Below are 12,015 nucleotides of genomic sequence, written 5' to 3'. Positions count from 1 at the left end.
TGCAAAGAAACTCAAATAGCCACCTATTAAGTCAGCTATAATCCAAAATATTAACACTGATTTTTGTTATAAGTTGATCTTCAAGATGAAGCTGAAGGTGATTTCAATTTTGGGGGCATTATCATTTTTAGCAAATTCCCTACAATTTACAATTCCTTTTCCAGTTGTTATTCTAATCCCTATTTTATAATGAGAAAAGAAAACAACAACAAAGTTTAGGCTTTTGGCAGCCAGCCCTTAAAAATACTTTAGATAGGCGCACCTGAATGGCTCAGTCAGTTAAGTGTCCAACTTCAGCCCAGGTCACGATCTCATGTTCATGGGTTTGAGCCCTGCATTAGGCTCTGTGCTGACAACTCAGAGCCTGAAGCCTGCTTCATATTTTGTGTCTCCCTCTCTCTCTGTCCCTCCCCTGCTTGTACTCTATCTCTGTCTCTCAAAAATAAATAGACGTTAAAAAAAAAATCGAAAGAAAATACTTCAGAGGTGCCTGGGTGGCTCAGTGGGTTAAGTGGTTAAGCATCCAACTTAGGCTGAGGTCATGATCTCATGGCTCATGGGTTTGATCCCCACATCAGCTTCTGTGCTGACAGCTCAGAGCATGGAACCTGCTTCTAATTCTATATCTCCGTCTCTCTCTGCCCCTCCTCTGCTCACAATTTGTCTGTCTCTCTCTCGCTCTCCAAAGTAAACATTAAAAAAATATTTCAAATGATATGTATGCTTGAAATGTTGCCTGCATTTTCTGTGAGGCACTTTTCTTTACTCTCCAGATTTGGGAGGGTGAGAAATTTAGAAGATACATCAAACAAGTGACACCTGTGTATCAAAATTGATTCTGGTTTCACCCAGATAAAACCTGCACTTGACATAGAACACGTCTCAGAGTTTCTCGTGGAATCTGTGATACTGATTTGTCCATCATTTCCCATAATTTAAAAGTATTATCTACTCAATTTGAACAGGTGTTTAGTAAAGATAAGAAACACTTCTTTAGCGCTTCCCAACTTGGGTGAAAATGTGTTTTTTTTAAATCCCAAAACAATGCAAAGTACATCTTTTTACATTTCCCACTTTATAGATGAAGAAACTGAGAATTTCCGAAATAGTGACACAGATAAAACAGGTGGAAGTCTCCGAATTTGGCTTCATGTCTACATGCTTTGACATTTGCATTCCACCTCAGTCCATCACATTCCTCCCTACTGAGCAATGTCACTAGTATTGTCTGACTTTGTAAATCAACCATATCAATCTCCCTAATTAAACGTAGAATAGTAGTAGTCTGTCTGAATTCAGACGCTCTGGTTCAAAAATTACATCTTAGCTCCTCTGTCTATTCAGATAGGGTTTCTCAAGCTTGACGCGAATGGTATTTTGGGCTAGATAATTCCTTTGGAGATGGGGGCAGGAGGAGCGGTTGTTCCATATTTGTGGGATGTTTAGCAACATCTCTGGCTTCCACCCACCAGGGAGATGCCTACAGCACCACCAACCCCAAATCATGACATTCGAAAATGTCACCAGACATCACCAATGTTTCCTGGAGGACAAAATCACCTCTAGTCAAGAACCACTGACTTACAGAATTCAACCAGCACTTGAAACTTCAGAAAAGAGTCTGTATCCTCTTCTCTTTAATTGAAGGCATTCCACAAATTCTAAGTGGATCTTTTCTCCCAGTTATCAAACATTAAAGGACTCAGATTCATCAGTATAACAAACTGTGCCTTCATAATACTACTCTCCTCTTTAGGAAGTTTAACAAACCTCACATTGCCCATTTGTAGTTGCATTTGTTTGGTGTTTTTAGTGTTATGAGGCAATTTCACAAAATTCCCTCTCTCCATACATAGGTGTCCTGAGACATAAAAGGGAGAGGAACATCAGTCCTAAAAACAGAGAGAACTGGATTTTAATCCCATCTATAACATTTACTAGTTATGCAATCCTAAGGGAGTCTTCTTGTGGGCAAAATAAGGATTTTTAGAGTCAAAGAGTGAGGCAGTGTCATAAAGGCTAAATATACCTACACAATAACATTTCTGTGACCTGGAGCTAATAGCTTAGCCTCCATGATGCAGTGTCTTCATCTCTGAATGGTAGGTAAGACCATAACAGCATTTTGAAAACCTTGGGGCTGGAAGTTAATGTAAGGTCTATGACAGTGGGGACAGGTGAATAACCACTGCCCATTACTTCACTCTTGATATTTCCACAGTGTAGCACACTGGCCTCGTCCCTGTTCCGTCTGCTCCCTCAGCACCTGTGAAATGGCTACTCCTTCTGCCTATAACAGCCTTTCCCCAGAAGTTCACAGGGCTCTCCCTGATCGACTTCAAGTCTATGATGAGATGTCACGTTCTCAATGAAACCAACCAACCCAAAATAAAATAATAATATATTATGCTTCTTGTTTGGTTTCTTGCACTGGAATGTAAGCTCCTTGAGAGCAAGAATGTTGCTATTTTATTTAACCTGGTGCCTAGAAAAGAGTCTGGCACACATTAGGGACATAACTGAATAAGGGAGCCTGGTGGTTCAGTCAGTTAAGCATCTGACTCCTGACTGGCTCAGGTCAGGATCTTGTCTGATGATAGAGCCCCATGACAGGCTTTGTGCTGAGTTTGGAGCCTGCTTGAGATTCTCTCCCTCTTTCTCGGCCTGTCCCCTGCTCATGCTTGTGCTCTCTCTCTCTCTCTCTCTTCCCCCCGACCCCCACTCATAATAAATAAATACATAAACATTTTTTTAAAAAGAAATATAACAATAAAACTGGGAGGCAACTCAGAGGGACAAAGAGAACACCACCTCCAGCTCTGACAGAGCAGGTCTGGCCTTTGCTGTTGATAGACCAGAGACATAGGAATGAGTTTCTGTGGGAGTATTCAGGCAACACAGTCTTAGAAACACTTATTCCTTACGTTTGCATTATTTAACCTAATTTGGTTACATACCTCAGCATATGGCTTATTTACTTGTCAACACCCTCATTTAACATTATCTGTATTGTATTGTTTCATTGATTTCCATTTTCTTTTTAAGCAACAGGAAACTTTTTAAAACATAATATGTCATAGTCAATACTGTGTTTTACTATAAAACAGTTTTCCCGTATGTGTTTAACAATAAACACATATGGGAACACTTATAAAAGTTAAAACTAATAAAATATATTACTGAACATTTGCGTTACAAGTTCAAAACCATAATACTACAGAGTCCATCTATGAGAATGAGATCATTTCAATGAATAAAATCATTTGAAATCAGGAGTTAAGCATGAGAACTAGTCTTCTATTGGCATCAGGTAATTTATATCCATGATTTTTTTTTTTTTGGTTTCACAAGATTCACCAGACTTTGAATCTGCTAAATAAAGTACTCGCAATATTTACTAAGAGCTCATTTGCCATCTCTGAGTACTTGTAAATATCTACAAAGCCATGATGGCACAAGAGTGGAAAATGTGTTCAGTGTTAAAAAACTGTAAATGTTTAACAACTGATTGCACTATTGTATTCCTAATTACAACTAAGACATGAAGCTCACATGAGCTTGAAATTAAAAAAATAATAATAATGAGGAAAGTCTCAATATAAAGTAAAAATAGTAGTAACCTACAAAGGGAATTCCATCAGGGAAAGAGTTGGTAATGAGAGAGGTACAGACAAGGAGAGGTAGGGTGTGGTAGCAGGAATGAAGAAGTGGATGTTGGAATCTTAACTCATTTGGTGTCACCATGTCTTCAATGCATCACACTTAGGGGCAGGACCCCTTGGACTGACAGAGCAGTCTAGCAAATATAAGGTGGATGCTGATGTCTAAATTCTCTTCCCTTTTTCTCTTACCACTACCTGAGCCTAAACAAAAAAAGATTAAATCAACAGAGCTTGAAACATACGTATACATGTGTATATGTCTCTGTGTGCATATACATATATGTATGTGTATAGTAAGCATACATGCTATATAAGGTGTATGAACACATACGTATCTCTATAAAACATACATCACAACTACGTATCTGTGAAACCCTGTTCTAGTGATACTCGAAGCATCCCACATTCCTTTGCAGATGAATATCCACCCTACCAATTACAGTGGAAGGGGGAAATATTTAAATATTCAAGTCAACCTGTACAAGGGCATTCCCTTGATGCTAAATTTCATGGCTTGTTTTCACTCTACTTAATGTGCATATTGAACATAATCCTGAAGATTATATTATGCCTAAGACATGATTTTTCTGTTATTTGCTTGCCTCATGTCTCTTGCAGAATGAGCTGGGATTTAGTGTTATAAGCAATTATGAGTTTCACACATTATGCTTATAAAATAATGGAATATAGATTCCTTATACTATTTTATATACTGATCGATGAACAGAGAACACATAATTTTATCAGTTGACTATGGCAGCTAGTGAGTACATTTCATTTTCACTCAACCTCCAGGTAATAAAAAATAATGAATACATCACTATACTTTACTGTTTTATGTAAATGTTTCACGCAGTTAAAGAGTTATAAAGTCAAAATAAAATGTTAATGGCAGAGAAAGAAACGGCACAGTATTAGGAGCAGAAGGGTGGGTATGTTTTCTGGTCTGTTATGCATAAGCAATTTTTAAAAAGAAGATTCTACTTCGGTCTAACTGTGCTAATGCTTTAACTAATCTGGGGGTCAGCAAACTATAGCTCATGAGCTAAAGCTGGCCGATGACCTGTTTTGTAAATAAAGTTTTATTAGAGCACAGCCATACTCATTATTTTATATATGTTCTATGACTGTTTTTGTGCTCCAATGGCAGAGTTAAGTAGCTATAACAGAGGTGATCTGTGAAGCCAGAAATACTATCTGGCTCTTTGCAGACTTTGCAGACTCCTGAGCTAGTCCATACCCTGTCTCCCAGAGGGTGTAGAGCAACTTTCCTTAGGAAACAAGGTAGTCCTGAAATGGCCCCTGTACTGTACCATCACCATTAAAGGGTATGTTAAGCACAGTCAAGACTCTGCTATATCCAGTTCACCTGTCCTTCCAGAACACAGAAAAACACACTCACAGGCCCATGCCAAGGCTATCTTCCTCAGAACCCATATTTCCCTTAACAACGGGAAGCTATCCATGCCTGCTGGAGGCTTCATTGTAGCCGTTGATGCTACTCAGGGTACTGGTGCCTGGGCCAAGACTGCCGACACTAATGTCTGTCAGTAGAGCCAATGTCTGATGTTGGGGACATGGTAGATAACTGCACTGATGATGCTTCTGCTGTTGCTGCCAGAACTGCTGTCCCTGTTCATCACACAATGAACACTGCCATTGTTTGCTCATGACACTGTGAATACTGCCATTGGCATGCAACCACTTCTCAGCCCTGTGACCAGTGCAAGTTTTGACTGCACCCAGTGGTAAGTAGAGTCAGATAGCTATCTTACTGTTTGCTTAAAAAAAAAAAAAAAGTCTGCTCAGGTAGGACTCATATAGAATCTGGGAGGAGAGGGACGAGACAAATCTCTCCTCTTTCTGGTGAATGATGCTATGTCATAGGACCAAATTTCCATCACATTCTCTATTCCTCAGTATGAATTCCCTCCCATGAGGTACCTGAGACCATCACATAAATAAATGTCAGGAAGCCCTCCCACCTTGTGATTCACAGGCCCTCCAGCCTTACTCAGGCTTAACTATTTCCTAGCTTGGGCTAATGGTGAACGGAACCTGTGCTATAGACCTAGAAGTTTAAACATCTCCCCAGATTCTCTCAGCCATGGTTTTCTGCTTGATGCTCTTGATGACCTTCTAGGAAAATTGCCTGGCAATAATCAAATTTTAATATGTTGTTGGGGGGATGTTTTAATTTTCTTGCAGGGAGGGCTCTTAAATTCAGCAACCAGCCTTCTGGCAGGGACTACTTCGTGAGTTCATGGGCATGTGCAGTGAAATATAGTGAGGTCTACTAGGGGTAGAGAAGCCTAGCTCACATTGGACATCTGGGAACACAGGTATGTAGAGATAATACAATAGGACAACAATGCTGAGTATCTGTTTAGAGTGAACTGTTATCAGCTAAAATTTCAAAACAACCTGATTTTTACATGCCCAGTCTGGAGCTCAGCACAGAGCCCAGTGCAGAGCCCAGCATGGAACTTGAGCTCATGCCCCTGAAATCAAGACCTAAGTTGAGATCAAGAGTTGGACACTTAACCAACTAAGTCACTCAGATTCCCCCAGAACAACCTGATTTTTAAATGTGCACATGCAATTATTTGATCAAACCCAGCCAGGGCTTTCAGGGATAAGCCCAAACCTCTTTTTCTAGATATTCAGCAAAGGTATAACATACTCTTAGGCATATACAATAAATCACATGGTGGGGGCAGGGGGTGGGGGCGGTTTTTCTACAATTCCTGATTTTCTTCAGTGTGTTTGCACCTTTTCCCGTCATACATTGCTGAGCTTTTTGGACTTGTGATAATGTATTGTGTAAGCATCAATGCCTCATGTATCTTTAACATACATCCTGTAGGCTTCCCTGTTGCTCATGAGGACTAGCTCAGTGCCTATGCAGGTGCCCTGGCTTGCCCCTTGGAGGCCATGGACCTCTAAATTGCATGTGACCAGGCAGAGATTGCCCACGGATGACCTCCTATATTCTGGCTTGCTGCATGGATAATTTCATTGTCTCGCATTTCTGCTTTCCTGGTAAGTCCCAGGAGGGCTACTGGAGACAGGCTAAGAATAACCCAGAACTATAGAGCAGCTGACATATGATGGTCAGAACTTTGGACAAGGGGAGTTAAGAATCCATGGATACATTCTTTTCCCTTCTTTTCCCCAAGGTGACTATTTAAAAAGAATAAAAATCCATACAGACATTTGGAAGACACACCATAGTCTGAGCAGTCAGTCACACTTTTTTTCTTTTTCAATGTTTATTTACTTTTGAGAGAGAGAGAGAGAGAGAGAGAGCACGAGTAGGGGAGAGACAGCGAGGGAGAAACGGAATCCGAAGCAGGCTCCAGGCTCCAAGCTGTCAGCACAGAGCCTGACGCAGGGCTTGAACTCACGAAGCATGAGATCATGACCTGAGCTAAAGTTGGCCGCTTAACCAACTGAGCCACCCAGGCACCCCAGCAGTCACACTTCTTTTAATGTTTATTTACTTACTGAGAGAGAGAGACAGAGAGAGCCAGAGAGAGAGAGAAAGAGAGAGAGCGGGAGAGGGGCAGAAAGGGAGAGATCTCGAGAGAATCTCAAAGCAGGCACAGCACAGAGCCTGATGCTGGATCTCACAACTGTGAGACCATGACCGGAGCCAAAATTAAGAGTCAGATGCTTAACCAACTGAGCCTCCCAGCAGTCAGCCACACTATTATAAACTGTGACAAGCTTGCCAATGGATCCCCCTGTATTTGCCCTCCCTTCTTTCCCACTTAATTTCCTTTACACTTCACTTCTGCTTCCTGAAAATTGTTCTCTCCAATAATATATTGGCACATAGCCTGTGCCCCAGGCTCTGCTTTCTAGGGAACCTGTTCTAAGACAATCCCCAGCAGAATTTTATTTAGGTAGAAAAAGCATGTGTAGTTCAAATGTGTAGCACATGAGACCTCAAAGTTTTAAACCCTGAAGAGGGTGGGGAGGTAATGGAACAGGGGAGAAAAATGAAGCAAAATAACTACTAATTCTGCCCCTTCCAGTATGGGGCCCTTTCCTGCATCGCAGTTCCCCTGACCCTGTAAGAGTGAAATTAATAGTTGCTGGGTGGTAAGAATGAAATGAGATAATGGATAGGAAGTAAGATAGATTATGTCATAGTTAATATATAGATCGTGGTGTCAGGCAAACCTTGGTTGGAATCCCAGATCCATCTTTTACAGGCTATGTTAACTCTGGCAAGTCAATATTTAACCTTGACATAGTAGGTAGTTCATAGAATTAGAATCATTGTGAATTACAAACAAAAGAATGTATGCAAAGTGCTTAGCACTATGCCTAGAACAGAGATGCTACTAAATATTATCTATTATTATTTTTAAAATTATTTGTGATGCTAAAAGTATTACACTAACAATAGCTATTACTAGCTCATTATAATCTTAATAGTTTTCCTTTTCATGATAAGTATTTCCATCATTTACATGAAATGGAAGATATGTCTTCCCCAAATGAAATGATCCCTTCACTAGGCATAAGTAACCAGATTATAAGATCTTCAATTTAATTCTTGCACTTCTGTCACTGTGAGAAGCTATACAACGGGATTTGTGGGATTGAAGTAAATATAATATGGAAATGAGGTCAAAGATTCATGAAGCTTCTTTAGGCCTCAGGAACTAGTTACTAAGAAAAGATTTTTATTCAAGGAGATTGCAGTTCAGGAAGAAAGACAATGGTGGAAATTTATTTGACTGAGATTGGATAAATATAAGGTGTTAAAATACCACAAAGACACCAAACTTAGTGTGAGTGGTCTTGACCAATTGGTATTCACCAAACCACCTTTAATTCATAAAAGCTGAAAAAGGAGACAGACACATTTTCCTCATTATTTTGAAGAAAAAAAAATATTTTTTAAAAGGAATGTTTTTGAAAAATAAAATTAAAATTAAAATAAAATAAAATAAAATAAAATGTTTTGGAGAAGTAATTTGAGATGGTCTGTCTTTACTCCTATCAAGTACTCACCAGGACTTATCTTTAGGTAGGAAAAAGTTTAGGAGATTGAAAATTTTAAGAGGAAAGGGTGTTAAAATAGTCTTTCCACAATAAAAATGCACCTCTTTTACCTCATGAACTTCCAGAAATTTCTTTACCTGGAGACGTGGTCAGGAAGCACGTCTAAAATCCTCTTGAAATCTCTTGTCCCTGAGGATGAAATTTATATGTTTAGGGTGAGCTGAGAAGTTGCCCTCAGCTTCAGAAAACCCACAAGAAACTACGAAATGATTAGGCAAACCAAAAGTCAATGATGGCCTACATCTCTAAACACAAGGACAAGTGGATGTTCAACAAATAATAACATTTGCCAGTGGCAGTAATGCAACAAATCTCTTCCACACTATGAAAGCAGCAGTGAAGTATAAAAAAAGATTAACAGGTGTTCAATACAAACTGTTCCCCTGTATTTGCGTGCTTTCCTTTTCTTTGCCTGGGGGATGAAAGAACTAAGTAAAAGCACTCACTTATGATTCCTAGAACATTTCTGTGAGGTAGAAAGTAGAAAACAATAGATATCTATCTTGGTGAAATGAAGACTATAGAAGGTGTATGAGCTCCTTGGATGAAAAAATATATACTTTATCTCAAGTCTATTTCAGAAAAGAATCAGAATGGTTCCTTTGCTCTACATGATACAGATCTCCAGCTCACCCTGCAGTGCAAAAGAAAAAAATCATTTTTATTACTACTACTAGTGGTAGCAGTAGCTAACTTTCACAGGGCTTATTATGAGCACATTATTGAGCTTATTATGTGCCAAAATCTGTGCTCAGGGCTTTATATAGCTGAGTTTGATTTTCCTAGAGTTTGAGACTAAGGCAGGTGGGAGAGGTTGTGGGGGGCAGTGAGATGATCCTTGGAAACAGGAATGAGGGGATGAAAGGAAGAAGATAGAAAAGGAACAAAAGCTAATATATCTTTTACCTAGGTTACTGATTTTGGCCTCGAGGTCTTGACCTTTTCAAGACTTCTGAGAAGCATGTAAAATGACTTCCATAATTTTTCTTCTAAAAAACAGGAAGCTGGGGCATTTATCCACTGGATTCCAAATCCCATTGGTTAAAGGTTGCCTCTTCTGCACTTCTGGGCTGCCCCTGTCTGTGAGCTAAGGGGGGTACCAAGGGGAGGAGAAGGCCCTGGGGCAAAAAAATAGGGAGATAAGCAATGGCTTGAGGTGGAATGTGAGCAGTGTGAGTCAAATCATCTATCAAAGCTTTGGCTGAAATCAAATGCATGCCAAGGAGATTTTGCAAAGGCAACAAGAGGCTCTGTGGCACAGCTAATTATATTTAATGCACATAATGCCCTATTAAACCATCATCATCTTCATTTACTGATATTAATGTCAAGAGAACTAATAAAATTTGCCCAACATCACACAGCTAGTAAATGGTGTACAGGAATTGAAACCCAAGCAGTATGATCCCACATCCTTAGTCTTAATCATCTCATCAGCTGCAACCAGTAACCTAATCTCAACAACCTCTTGTCGAAGATATTCATTTTTCCTGTGCTAAGTAATCAAGAGAGAGAGAGAGAGAGAGAGGGAGAGAAAGAGAGAGGAGTGAGTCAACATGGCAGAGAAGTAGGGGGACCTGAAGTTCCCGTGTTCATATACAGAAGTATTGAGGCCAGAAGACTTGGAATTCCAGGAATCCAGGCTACAGAGTGACAGAAACATGTCCAGGGGCCTGTGGGAACAACTTGGCAGGCCATAGGTGCATGATTGTGAACTGGAAGAGATAAAACAAGTGGTGTAGGAATGGAGGGCAGGGATCCCCTTCTGTGGAGAGACAAAAGGAAGAGAAAGAGAGGCTGTGGAAGTGTGGGACGGTATTTGGACAAAATAAAAACCATGGACCAGGGAAACGAAAAAACAGAGAAAGGACCAAATTCAAACTCGTTCCAGGGTTGCAGGGCTTTCTCCAGACTGGGGCCTGCTGCCCTGTTCCTGTGCCTGTTGGGGAGGGGGAACAGCCCTGGGATTAGCAGCGAGTTCAGAGACACAGTCCAGAGAGAGCAGTCCCCTCCCTTGAGTGCTGTGGGAAGAAGGCATATAGCCACTCCAAGGACAAAAGATCCTGCAGGTGCCCACTAGCCAGAAGTCTTTTGTTGGTGGGGCAGAGTGGTTCTACCCCAGGGCACACAGAGCTGGATCCTTTAAGATATGGGGGTTTGAATCCCAGCCAAGTAACTGGGAGGTACGGGGGACAGTGGAGTGGCCAGCCCACTCTCACCCACACATTACTGTGAAGACGGCCTGAACAGAGAGGTTTGGGTCACCCAGTTGGGGGAGGAGAGACTGGGATGTTGCCATTTTTCTCCCCATCACCAACAAGGCAGGGCTTCAGGGAACAAAGAGCAGGGCCCACAGTGGAGGCAGGACCCACTTACACCAAACCATGCCCCTCTGTGCCTGGGAACTGCATACCTAACACGGCAAGACTGACACTGACTGAACCAGACATCCCCTCCTTCAGATCAGTGCAGGCACAGGTTCTAAGGCACCATCAAATATTTGTCCAGCAGTTTTGCATTTTCTGATTTGATTCTTGATCAATTCTTATTTTATCTATCTATCTATCTATAATATATATATTATAGATATTTATGTATATATAATACATATATTATATATTTATGTATATATAATATATATTATATATATAAAATGTATATGTATTTTTTTCCTTCCTTTTCTTCCTCTTATTTTCTCCCTTCTCTAGTCTGGTTACTCTGGTTGTTGCCTTCTTTAAGAAGACATTTTTAATCTATTCTTTTACACCTCTTCTGTATGTCTTTCTTCTTTATTTTCCTCTCTCTCTCTCTCTCTCTCTCTCCCTCTCTCTCTCTCTCTCTCTAGATTAAGCCAGATAGTTTCTCTGATTCTCTTCCTGGTCAATTTTTTTCCTTTCTTTTTCCCTGCCCCTGTGATTTCTCTCTTCATATAGGATAAGGCTTCTTCGACCACCACCCCTTTTTAAAATTTTCTCCAGGTTTACTTCAATGAACAAATCAAAGCAGACCTGGTAGAAGGCACAAACCACCACTATGAGTAGGGAGATAAAGCAAGCAGAGTCACAACAACAGAGAGCATGCAACACATTCCAAAAATACCTCCTGAAGGGCCATGCACTGGACAGCATATGACCCCTTTTTAATATAGTAGTGCTCACAGGTGCAGGACACATAACAAGCTATTAAAACACATAAGGGACAGAAAACTAGCCAAAAAGATGATATAGAAGAATTCTCCTCAAAAAAAATTCCAGGAAGAAATGACAGCTAGAGA

Source organism: Panthera uncia, assembly GCF_023721935.1.
Source record: "Panthera uncia isolate 11264 chromosome E2 unlocalized genomic scaffold, Puncia_PCG_1.0 HiC_scaffold_20, whole genome shotgun sequence".
In the NCBI taxonomy this organism is placed as follows: domain Eukaryota; kingdom Metazoa; phylum Chordata; class Mammalia; order Carnivora; family Felidae; genus Panthera; species Panthera uncia.
The sequence above is the reverse complement of the archived record's forward strand: the minus strand, read 5'-3'. Positions refer to the sequence as shown.